General features: G+C 37.5%; 1 protein-coding gene across 3 annotated transcripts in view; it reads right to left on the reverse strand.

Moving 5' to 3' along the window:
• Top3alpha (topoisomerase 3-alpha) overlaps nucleotides 1–13510 on the reverse strand; it is a 496301-nt gene that overhangs the window by 481039 nt on the left and 1752 nt on the right. The gene's annotated exons all lie outside the window — the stretch shown is intronic.

The raw sequence follows: 13510 nt of genomic DNA on the forward strand, positions 1-13510 counted from the left end.
GCACTCACAATTGCTCTACCCAACTTTGCATCATCAGCAAACAAGTGAACACTTCCTCTCAGATCCTTTCCAATATCATTGATGAACAAATTGAAAAGCAGTGGTCCAAGAACAGAGCCCTGTGGCACTCCACTAGTCACAAGATGTCTTTTAGACTCCACTCCTGAAATTAATTATAATTAATTAACCAGAACGTTTCTGCAAATTTTTTCACCTGAAAGCAAATTGTTTAACCAAGTGCTTTGGCTAGATTCAATACTACAAAAGATTAATATACCAGTATAACAGAATAAATGCATAAAATTTAATGTTAGAAAGATAGAGTATGTAATAAAGCAGAAGAGTTCAGTCAGCATTACTAGCAGTATCCAAATGAACATAGCAGGTAGTTATAAAAATTAATTACAACTATATGGATATTTAATAAGATTATCCCCCAAATCTGGGAGAGTTCAAGGGAGTCATAGATTCGATTGACATAGTAGAGATTCAAATTTCTCTATACAGGCAGAATAGAAAAATTTGTGTACACTTTAGTTTTGTTAAGGATACTGTGTCTATAAGAAATCATATGATTTACAAGGCTGGATTTGTTCAAACCCTGGTATTTTATATAATAATGTTTTCTAAACACAGAATTACTGGCAACCTTGTCTCACCATGATAAACCTAAATTCACAAGAACAGTGAATCTAATAAATTCCTGTGTGGGAGAGTGGATTGAATTAATCTTCAGGAGAACACAGGAAGAATGTTTCACCGAATCTATGAAAAGGATCTTTCCTTTCATAGAATCGGCCTGATCTTTCCTAGATAATAAGAATTCCTTGGGAGGTTTGTGGTGCACAACCTCAAATGTGTGAGCAGTATTCTAAAGCTGGGGAAATTTGAGATTTATATAATGTGAACAAGGAAAAAATACCCCTTCAGGTTCTAACTGCTGGGTAAAGGAAGTTCTCGAGTTAGTCAATCTTTAGCACCAGATGGAAGGACTTTTGATCCCAGAAACTGTTTTTAAACCCATAACTCAGAAAATCAACAATAGAATTCATACTATTTAACAATAACATAGGTTTAGGAACAACAGATAGCATCAGTTATTTGCCATATTCTTGCCCATAAGTCTTCAAAATTATCAGCAGCAATGAAGATTAAAGGTGGAGACTTGCCTACCAATTTTCATAAAGGTGAGCAGATCTCCACCTACTCTCTTTGAGGTATAAAAGATGTTCAAAGATTTATTTATTTATGGTGATAGCAATTATACAAATGAAAATAACTTCTCCTCTTCAAGGATTAGGTATTTGGTCTGTATCTATCCACCTCTTTTGGTAGCCAATATCTTTCCATTCTAAATAGATGTGTGAACTGTAGACTAAAATATACAAAGATTATTGAAGAAAAAATGAAAGAGCTTGAGAACAGGAAACAAACCTTGAAGAAAACTCTGATTGATTCAGCCAGAGAGGCATGTGGTGAGGTAGTCTGCTAGGATAGAAAAATCAGAACTCGATGGCAGAACAGGAAGTTAAAGAGGCAGTGAAGGAAAAGAAGAAAGCAGATCAAACGTTCTTGTGAAAATAAGTCAGCTTTTGCTCTTAGAGAATACAGAGACAAATGTAAGAAAGCAAAACAATGTGAAAAACTAGCTAAACAAAAGTCAAGGGAGGACTTTGGCAAGAACATAGAAAATAAATATCAAGAAGGTGGCAAGATATTCTGGAGGTTGTTGAAGAAGCTCAGAAATAGAGGAAAGAGTGTTGTAAAAGGAATTAGAGATGATAAAGTTGGCATGAAAACAGGAGAAAAAGATATCCTTGAAGTATGGAATAATTACTTTGAAAAATTGATAAATGAAACAAGCAGTGATGACAGCACAGTGACAAAATAAACTGACCAGGCATGCAGTCAGGAATACAAATCCACACTTGAAGTAGAAAAAGTCATCAAAAGCATGAAATGTGGAAAGATAGCAGGAGTAGATGATATTCGACCAGAAATGCTCAAGTATGGAAGTACAAAAGTCTTACAGTGGCTGCACTGCATAGTTCAGAGGGCCTGGAGAGAGGGACAAATTGCAGATGATTGGAGTAGAGCTCTCATAGTACCCATATACAAAAATGGAAATTAAACTGAATGGGAATTACAGAGGTATTTCTCTACTGAGGTGTTCCTGGTAAGATATATGCAAGTATACTTGAGAAATGGTTGAGAAGAATTGTGGGAGAAAAGCTTGGTGACGAACAAACTTGATTCAGGCCAAACAGAGGTTGTCAGGTTCAGATTTTCACTTTACGACAGATAGTTGAGAAATCATGGGAATATAACAAAGATCTTTATTTAAGTTTTAAAGATCTGGAAAAGGCATATGACATGGTGCCAAGAGAGAAGCTATTCAAAAAAGCTATAGTTATATAGTGTCAATGGGGCATTATATCAAGCAATACTTAGTCTTTATTTGAGTTGTAAGTCAGCAGTTAGAATTGAAGGAAGTACATCAATGTGATTTAATGTTAGACAAGGATGTACATTATCCCCTCTGTTATTCATTATCTATATGGATCACGTTATGAAGGAAAGTGGTATTAAACCTGATATCAAAATTGGAAATGTTAATCTCAGCTCTTTACTTTATGCGGACTATATTATACTTCTAAATAAATCCACTACAAGTCTGCAAGATTCCCTGACTAAATTGAATAACTGTTGTAGTAGATATGGTATGAAGCTCAGCATTAAAAAGACAAAGATAATGAAAATAAGCAGAAACATTGAAAATACCAAATGCATTGTGAATGGAGAACCCATAGAACAAGTAAAACATTTCAGCAATGTACACCTGTTGGCAACTCCTATAGATAAATATGACCTCTCCTATTGCTTCTGCATTAGTTTCTCCATGTTTGGGTCTGCCTCCCACTGACGAGACCTCAATAAAGGTCAAAACTGGTCTGGGTAGTGGCCCTTCCCTTAATAGTATACATGACCATAAGGAGATGTGCTTTGCATTATGGGAAATACTGAGACAAGGAGTGATGAGAGCTTGGTCCACCTTTACTCGGAGTTGCCTGGTGTTGCACTACCTTACCTCAGTCCTGAAGATATTTTCAGGTGCAAACAAAGTTTGCTTAACTTGGATAAAGGATTAAACTAAATTTATTACAGTTTTAACTTATGGATCTGAGAGATCAGAAGTAAAACACTTGACCAAAGACTAGGGACTGCAGATATGAGAGTCCTGAGAAAGATTATAGGCATGAACAGATGGCATCAATGGCAATATCATATTAAAAACGAGGATATTAGGAAAGAACTTGACATTGTCGGCATCCAGGAATGCGTCAGCAGAGCTAATCTCAGGTGGTATGGTCACTTAAACAGAATGGGCAAGGAAAGATTAGCAAAACAAGAGTTCTCTGCAGGTTGGCAGGAAAACGACCCAGAGGAAGACCAAGATATAGGTGGATTTATATGGTACAAAGTGCCTTAGACGATAGAAATATAAGATCTGATAATGTTGGAGTCTTGACAAATAACAGACTGATTTGGAGGAAAATTGTAGATAGGAAGTTAGTAATGATGTAAATTTTTCATATAGTACTATCATATCCTGTACACCCCTTGAGGATACATGTCAGGAATTTGATGATGATGATAGATGTTCTTTCCTTTTCTCTCTATATTCCTTGATATTTTCATTTACGTCATAAATATCTAGTTCTTTTCTGATGTCTTCATTTCTTATATGGTCCAATTTTGTGCAGTCTTTAATTGATTTTAAAAATCTCATCTCTGCATCTTGTACAGTATATGATGATATCATTAAATAAAAAAAAAAAGCTCCAAGACAGAGTTAATGAATTACACTGAGTAGTCACTTTATGAGGAATATCTCTCCATTTAAGAAAAGAAGATGTTCCTAATAAAGTGGCTGCTCAGTGTACAGACTAAAGGAGTGATTAAGGTACTTGGAAAGTTAATTATAACCAGAATTCATGAATGTGTGGATAGGAATATGATATTCCTATATCATATAGGGATGGTGTGACAACATGGCTTTGTAATGGGTACATCTTTTCATTTTCTACAATAAAATGACAGATGAAATGGATAAAGGAAATGTCTATAGCATGATACTGATGAATGTTGCAAAAGAATTTGAGAAGATACCACATGAAATCCTATTATGTAAACTAGAGCAAATGAGGATGGATACGAAGCTCATTTTATGGAAAAGAGAGTGGCAGATGGAGACATCAGTGTTGTATATGGTGGAAGGCAAGTAACCTGAGGTGTGCCATAAAGCTCTGTGATTTTCTCTGTAAATGTTTAATTTTACATTAATAATAGTGAGAATGATTTGAGTGGGAATATCCAGTTGTTTGCTGAAGAGGACAACAGTTCAAGTTCAATAAAAGTCTTGCATGATGATTTAAAGATCAATGGTATGGACAAAGGATAATGGCTATCAGTTCGACGGCAAAGTGTAACATTGGAACATTATAACTTTGGGAAGCCAATGCAGCTCAGTGGATGTGGCGACTGCACGAAGAAAGACTTCTTGGTTTTGAATCTAGTCTGCAACTAGAGGAAATTTTTCTAAGCCTTTTTTTGAGTGGTGCTAGCGTTCCCATAGCACGTGGCGGTGAATTTGAGCTGTGCAGAAGAAAGTGATTTTAAATCAGTGAATAGTCCGTTTTTTTCCCCGTTTTTCTACGTTTTTGAGCACTAAATTGTTTCTCTGAATACGAGTGTACTTCAGTGGTTGTTTTTTGGAAGTTAGTTGCTGTTGCGATATAATATATTTTGGTTACCGTCGGAATCGAATGCATAACGGTGGGGAAGAAAAACGAAGCTAAGTTTTCGTTACTGTATTTAGTTATATTTCATTTATTTAATTATATTTAGTACTTAAATGTTTTTTTGCTTGTAATTGTTTGTACTTTTTTTCTTATTTATTTAACGGAATTTATTAATTGAATAATTATTAAAGATTACGCTACTTGGCAGTAAGGAATGATGGCGGATTCAGTAGCAGTCGCAAGTGGCGTATCGCCAAGTCCTCCGCCATTTAAGAACTCAATTATAAGCAATATCATAAGGGACTTTGTGGCATGCAGTACTTGCAGCATGTATGCGTCTCGGGAATTAGATATGTGGCTTGTGAAAGAGAGCGGAGAGCGTATGTGTGCAAAATGCAGGCAGTTGGAGGAAATAAGTGCATTAGAAATATCGATATCCAACTTTGTTGCTCCAGGAACGGGGAATGAATGTAGGAAGACAAGTAGTGTGATAGGAGAGAATGAAAAAAAGATATATATGAATGAGAAAATAATAGTTGATAGTGTGGAAGGTGTGAGTAACTGTGAAAGTTTAGGAGATGGTTTTGTTTGGGAGAGTGAATTTAGATTAAGAGTGACTGACCTGCAGAGGGAAATAGATGAGTTGAAAGAGGAGGTGGAATGTCTTGTGAATGAGAGCAGAAGTATGAAAGATAAGATTAGGAGAATGGAAGAGATAAATGCAAGGAGAATCAGAGTAGGAGAGAGAGAGAATTTAGGGAGTATGAGTGAGAGGTATGGGGGGTGCTAGAAGAGGAGAGAATGGAAACAGTAGAAGAGAAGGAATGAGAGAGAGGTATGGGAATGCTAGCAGATGAGAGGATGGAAACAGTAAGAGAGACGGAATGAGAGAGAGATATGGAAGTGCTAGAAGAGGAGAGAATGGAAACAGTAGGAGAGATGGAATGAGAGAGAGGTATGGGAATGCTAGAAGACGAGAGGATGGAAACAGTAGGAGAGACAGAATGAGGGAGGGATATGGAAGTGCTAGAAGTGGAGAAAATGGAAACAGTAGGAGAGAGGGAATGAGAGAGATGTATGGGAGTGCTAGACGAGGAGAGAATGGAAACAGTAGGAGAGAGAGGTATGGGAATGCTAGAAGAGAGAATAGCAGTAGAGGAGAGGGAATGAGAGAGACCTATGGGAATGAAAGAAGAGGAGAGAATGGTAAGAGGTATAATGTATGGCGACTCAATGATCCGTGGTGTTCAAGATAGGATGCATGAGGAGTGTTTGCCAGGAGGAACAATAGAAAGGGTGGCTATGGCAATTAAGAGAGGTGAAAGGGTGGATGAGATGATTGTGATAGTAGGAACCAATGACTTGAGTGGTAATGTAAGTCGGGCAGCGAGAGATATGAGATTTTTGCTTGAGACTGTACGGAAGAAGACAGAGAGAGAGAGGGAAAATAGTGTGCGTGTTACCTAGGTATGATAATGATGAGCTGAGCAGAAGAGCGGTGATATTGAATGGCATAATAGCAAGAATGTTTGACAAGAGAGGACTGGTATATGTGGATGCTTGGAGTGCGTTTGAGGAAAGAGAGGTATTGTATGCGAGAGACCGTTAACATTTGAATGAGGAAGGACGTAGGCATCTGGAGAGATTGCTGTTCTGAACGAGTCAGTGTGTCCCAGGGAGGAGGATGATAGCAAGGGTGGCCTCTTGTGGGAATGGATACTTGGGAGAAGATGTCAGGTAACACTGAGCCCAGTGGAGTCTAGAAGGGATAATGCTGGGTATAGAAACAATGGCATTTATATGCTTTATACTAATGCCAGGAGTATCCGGAATAAGGGAGAGGAATTGGTGGCGCAGATAGCATCAGCCTGGCCAAAAATTATTGCGATCACTGAGACATGGTTGACAGAAGGGGATATAACAACAGGAATAGAAGTCGCTGGGTATAGCATTTTTCGTCAGGATAGGAGGTGAAAGCGTGGTGGTGGGGTACTGCTTATGATAAGTGATGACCTATGTCCTCTAAGAGTGGAGGCTTTGGAAGGAAGTGAGACAAATGATTTTGAGAGTGTATGGTGTGAGGTAGAGGTAGGCAAGACAGGATATTTAGTGGGGTGTTGCTACAGACCCAGGAGCACAGAGGATGGGGACCAGGAGATGTTTAGACAGCTAAGTTTGGCAAGTGCAAGAAGAATGATTGTTATGGGAGATTTTAACTACAGTGGTATAAACTGGAGAGAGGAAGATGCATGTAGCAATAGGGGAATGGAATTTCTAGAATTCTTGAGGACAAATGTCTTAGGCAACATGTAACAGAGGGAACAAGAGGTTCAAGAGTTTTGGATTTGGTTATAGCATCAGAAGAGTTGATAATAACTGAGTTGACATCTCTCCCACCAGTTGGAGAGAGTGACCATATGGTTTTGACTTGGAAAATGAATAGACATGCAGGAGTATCAAAGAGACGGGAACTTATGTGGAATTATAATGCAGGTGATTATAATAGTCTTAGACATCAACTTTGGGAAGTTTCATGGAGGGAGGAATTGGAAATCCGGGATATCATTAGTGCATGGGAAATTGTGAAAAAATATTTGTTAGCAGCAATGGTAAGTTATATACCACGAGTGAAGAAGAGGACACAATTTGGAGTAAAGTGGATGACAAACAATATTAAACAGGAATTTCATGCGAAAAAGAGGCTATGGAAGAGATATAAGAGACAGGTGAAGAGAAGATGCATGAAGAATATAAGACACAGGCCAGAAGAGTGACTAGTGTGGTAAGGAAAGCGAAACTGGAATATGAGAGGAGATTGGCCCTAAGATCCAAAGAAAATCCTAGGGAATTTTTTAGCTATGTGGCCAGTAGGAGGAGAAATGACTGTGGAAGAATGATATTGTGGGATAAAAATGGGAATAGAATGACTGATGCAGAGGACATAGTAGAATTGTTCAATGAACACTTTATTGGAGTATTTCATCCTAGAGGAGTCAGTTTTAATGCTAGAGGGATAGGGCTGGTTCGAGGTTTAGAGGTACAGGAGGAGAGTGTGTTTCAGATACTGAGTACTCTGGATGTCAGTAAAGCTGTGGGACTGGATGGTATTTCACCAAGAGTTTTGAGAGAATGTGCTAGGGAACTGACAGTGCCTTTAACCTGGCTTTTCAATGAAAGTGTGACTTCGGCAAAGGTGCCCAGGGAATGGAAGGAAGGTAAGATAGTGCCGTTGCATAAGGGTGGTAACAGACTGGAAGTGTCTAATTATAGGCCAGTCTGTGTGTCATCAGTAGTTGTTAAGATCGTGGAGAAAGTAGTGAAGGACCGTATACAGCATTGCAGATGAGGGAAATGTTATCTGTGAGAGTCAACATGGATTTGTGAAAGGGCGCTCTTGTTTTAGCAATATGCTAGCCTTTTATAATAAAGTTACAAGAACATTAGATGAGGGAAAGGCATATACTGCAATTTTCTTAGACTTAGCGAAGGCATTTGACAGGGTGCCACATGATAAGCTGATATTTAAGTTGCAGCACATGGGTCTGGATGTCAGATTGGTCAACTGGATTCAGGATTGGCTGTCTGATAGGTATCAGAGAGTTGTGTATGGTGGAGCAGTTTCAAGGAGGCAGAGGGTTACAAGTGGGGATCCCACAGGGCTCAGTACTAGGACCTATATTGTTTAACCTTTATATCAATGACATTGCCAGTGGATATTCAGTTGTTTGCAGATGATGCGAAGCTGGGAAGGATTATTAGTAATAGTGCAGATGTGGTAGCCCTGCAAGAGAATTTAAATAAGCTAGATAGATGGGCAAATGAATGGGGGTGTCAGTTTAATGCAGCAAAATGTAAGGTCTTGAGGTTTGGGAAACATCGATGGGATGCTGCATACTCTATGGGAGGAGTTATACTGGAGGAAGTAGTGGAGACAAGAGATCTGGGGTTGATGATTGATAGAAACCTGAAGTTTAGGGGACATATTGCAAAGGTGAAGGTAACACAGAGGATTGCTGCAATTATGAGTAGGACACTGACCTGCAGAGATAAGAGGGTTATCATTCCATTGTATAAGTCTCTGATCAGATCACACTTGGACTATTGTTTTCAGGATTTGAAGGGGATAAATTAACTGTGGAAAGGATACAAAGACGGATGACAAAGATGGTTTCAGGACTGTACAAGCATAGTTATGAGGATCGGCTGAGGGAATGTGGACTGCAGAGTTTGGTGGATAGAAGAAGGAGAGGTGATATGATTGAGACTTTTAAACTGTTGAGAGGTGGTTACAGGGTTGACAGTGGGGAGTTCTTTCGCTTGGTTGAACAGTAGGAAGGAGTGATGACAAGAGGCCATCCCTGGAAGTTACGAAAGGAAACTGTGAGCAAGAGGGTAAGGAGTGGTTTCTTTGTGTGGAGGGTGGTTGAACCGTGGAATGCATTGCCTGATGGAGTGGTGGGAGCGAGAACGGTCAATGAGTTTAAAGAGTGGTATGATAGACTTTGTGTTTCTTAGGGGGTGACCTCCCCTCGATGAGTCTTGACAGACTATGTTCTTAGGAAGGACCTCCCACGATGAGAGTCTTTTGACTCCGTGGAGGCCTGAATAATAATAATAATTCCAGTTTTTATATTTGTAATCGTTAGAGTAATGGAATCACACCATAAGGAACTGATGAAATTAGAGATTTAAGGATGATAGCAAACAGATTGAAGTTCAGAAGGATAGCCATGGGGGGAGAGACTATGTTAAACCTGACAAAAATTATGAAAGACATCATCATAACACTAATTACAGGTATAGACCAGATTGGTCTGTTCCAGTCTCATTATCCATTCAATATCCTTTTTTGAAGTCTACCCTGCCTTCTCTTTCCAATTGGAAAGAGAAGACAGGGTAGTATTTGTAACCTGCAGGGTAGTAATCCTAAACAAATATTTTAGTATTTGTTTTGTTTTGGATTTCAGGTATTGGCCATTCGGTTTACATATTCAATCCATTTTTGTTTATAATTGTTTAGTTTTTCTTCTATTGATTTTGTTTTTAGTTCTTTTAAAATGTCTTCATTCCTTTTTTCATCTAATAATGTGTATTTTGCAGTTCTTCTCATAAATCTCATTTCACTTGTTTTTATTCTTTGTTTATCTTGTTTGTTTATTGCCCAAATTTCACTGCCATATAATAATGTGGGCACTGCTAGAGCATTGTATATTTTCAAGGATTTTCTTTTTGTACTATATTTGGGTCGAGTGTTCTATTTATCAAGCCTATAATTTGTAAAAATTTTGAAGTTTTTAATTTTTAATGAAAGATATAAATGGCAGTAAGGTTACAAAAGTTAGAAATGTCAAAGCAATGGTATTTCCAGTAGTAATGTATGGATGTGAAAGCCGGATTATTAAGAAAAGACAAAAAAGTGAATTGATTCATTTGAATTATGGGCATAGAGAAGACTATTAAGAATCCCATGGACTGCAAGAATGACTACTAAGATTTTAAAGAGTATAAAGACTGAATGATCGTAGGAGGCAATGATTGCTAAAAGAAGTTAACGTATGTTGGGCATATTATGCGAGCAGATGAATCACTGGAAAAGGCAGTTATGATGGGTAGAATTGAGGGCATGAGATGAAGAGCCTTTGTTTACAAGATCACCAAGAGTTGGAAATGAATGGATGGCACATAACAACAACATAAGGCTTTAAATTGAGTAATGTAATGTAATGTGAAATACTATGCATAGATCTGGTTGCCTAGTTTCTTGGAAATATGGAGGCACTGGAGAAGATATAGAGACAAGTGACCAAAATTGTGACTGTCTACAGAGTGCTCTATATTGAATATCGAAGGTATGTAGGTTATAAAGTTTAGTAGATAAGTGGAAAAGAGTAAAATACTATGGAAACATATAAGTTACTAAAGGAACTTTACAGAGAAGATACTGCAGAAATTTTCTAATAGATGAGCACAGAAGAAAACAAGGGTCATCACTGGAAGTTGTATAAGGCTTTAGTTAACAAAAGCATGAGGACTAGATTTTTTGCTTGAAGAGCAGTGAATAAGCAGAATAAGTGACCTAACAGAGAGAGAGATAAGAGTGCTTTTTCAGTTACAACTCTTAAGTAGAAGCCTTTCTGGTATTTAGGTTGTTCAGGATTCTTCTAATGTCATTCTAGCAGAAGGCCACATACAGAGCATAGTTTCTGATAAGGTATGAGATGATTTACCTTGATCATCTATGCAGGGTTCGAGGAGAAGAATAATAGGAGGAGGTTAGTTTTATCTATAGGTTCCATTTGGAAGAGAAAGAACAGATGAGCAGAGGTAGCATCCAATGGCCTTTGCAAGGGAGACCAGAAAGCACAAATGTCATCTGGACAAGACAGATTCCTGCTCTTGGCAACTTTCAATTTAGATCTGGATTTGCTAATGGGTCTTTTTCATCTGTTGCTTGTTTTGTTGTAGGCTAGGTATGAAGTTGACATTCTTGTCATAAGCCAACTGCAAGATAATAATTTTCTTTATTATTAGAAAATTGGATTTAAACATGATCAAAAACACAATCAAAAAGCATCATGCCTTGGTATTCTTGTTAAATAACAGCTGAGAAAGTGAGCAAGAATTCTAGATGTAGTGGTACGACTTCATACTGGTAACTTACTCAGAATAAGTGTTTTAATCAGCAGAGTGAAAGTAGAGTCTGATCACAATAAAGAAAAGTAGTAGTTTTGCAAGTTTTCCTACTTAGCACCCTGTACTCCAAAGGACATGAAATCAGAAATGAATGAAGAAACTTGCATAAGATTATGGTCTCAGTTAGTAAGAGAAGTGACTACTCTGGCATACTTGAAGGAGAACTAGTTAAGAAAAGATGAAGGATATTGAGAGAGTGAAGAGGTGAGGGGATATTTGAGTTGGAATAATTTGTGTTAGAATGATGCTTATCGAAAATACTTCTGCATCTTTTCCAGCTTGGTCAATGGAATTAGAAAAAGAAATCTAGGAAGAGTTGTGGGCAATCTTGACATCCACAAAGTGGATGGCTTTACTGTTTGTGTAAGCTGCTTGTATAAACTCAAGTTCAGAGATAAGCAGCTGGAGAGGTCAGGTTAACTTTCACAATTTCAAGAGTGGTAAATGCAGAAGATGAAAGTTATTGACCATAAGTTATAAATCTTAAGCAAGAGTTTTCTGGCTTAAGGTTTCCTTACTCCATTCAGTAGATTTCCTTTCCTAGCTTAAACAGTGGATTCCAAACTTGGCATTCTCTCGCAAGCCACACTGGATCTCACAAAGGAACAGGCACCATCCTTGTGGGGGAATCATATGTGTAATTTGGAAAGTTACAGTGGACTGTGGTTTTTGTAGTTGCAGTTTGGGTTTCTCAAAAGTGGGTCTGGTTTAGATGTCTGTAAGCAATAATAAATGTCATTTATGTTGGAATTTATGTCACAGATGTTGATGAAGTGGATGTGATAGTGATCCTTTAAGTTTTTGATGCTTTTTTTATATCTGTTCGGTAAAGACAATTTGTTTAATTTTTATTAGTTTTTTTTTAGGATTAACAAAACAAGGACATGCAATGAAAGGCAACACTCTTAGACATGTTATCCACATGATCAAAAAGCATCCTGACTTATTACCATTAGGTTTGGGGCCCCATGTACTATCAGGCAGTTGGCTCACAAAACAGACATAGTTTGGGGGTCTTTAAGTATGTTTGGCATGTCCTTGAAGAGTATCATTCACAGTGCATTTAAAAAAATAAAATAAAATAAAAAAGATCAGGAGAATAGCAGGCAAAAAACCCTGCTCTGGAGATTAAATATGGCATTGGTCACTTCCAGCTTCCAATAGCCAGGATAATAATGGTAGTAGTGTTTTACTAGGGCACACCATGAGAAGGCAGCAGATGATAACCAAATAACAATAATAATAATAATATAAAAAATGGTATAACAACCAGTGCTCAAAAGGAAAAAGGAATTAATATGGTAGGTACAAAAAATTAGTGTCAATATCTTTCATTCATGTATGAAACCAAACAGTAATTGTTACTAACAAATTTTCATGAAGAGAATTTTTGTTATCAGTGTGCTAAGGCTTATATTATTATCATTATTTTGGTAACCTCCATGAAGTTTGGAGACTCATCATGAGAAGTATGCTCAACCAGCAATATGTCTACATAATGAGCTTTGAAGCAATTTACACTACCTGCATTCACAATGCACTCTGGCAATGCATTCCACTCATTAACAACTCTCCACATAAAAAATCAACTTTTCACATCTTTATACACATTCCAGGGATGGCTGCTCATTCCTCTCATCTTAACATCCACTTTTTTTTATAATTGCTTCTGTATTAATCTGATAGAATCTCTTAACTAACTTAAAGGTCTCTATCATATCTCTTTTCCTCCTATCCACCAACCTCTGCAATCCACATTCCCTAAAAGAGTATGCTGGGCAAAACATGTTAGAGGCTTACTGGAAGAATTAAATATTTTTAATTCTTTCTTGGTGTTGTTTTACTCTATTAAGAACATAAATTTGTGTTATCAGTATGTGCTGGATAGTCTGCCTATATGTAAAAAGACAGAAGTTACTAGGAGAAATAAATTTTCTTACTTCCATCTAAAACAAGTAAACTTAGCCTTTAGTTTAATTGCTCTAAAATTTCTTCCATCACAAAAGAAATACAAA

The sequence above is a fragment of the Typopeltis vanoorti genome, chromosome 21 (assembly GCF_054136105.1).
Source record: "Typopeltis vanoorti isolate ZY-2024b chromosome 21, IOZ_Tvanoo_1.0, whole genome shotgun sequence".
Lineage (NCBI taxonomy): Eukaryota > Metazoa > Arthropoda > Arachnida > Uropygi > Thelyphonidae > Typopeltis > Typopeltis vanoorti.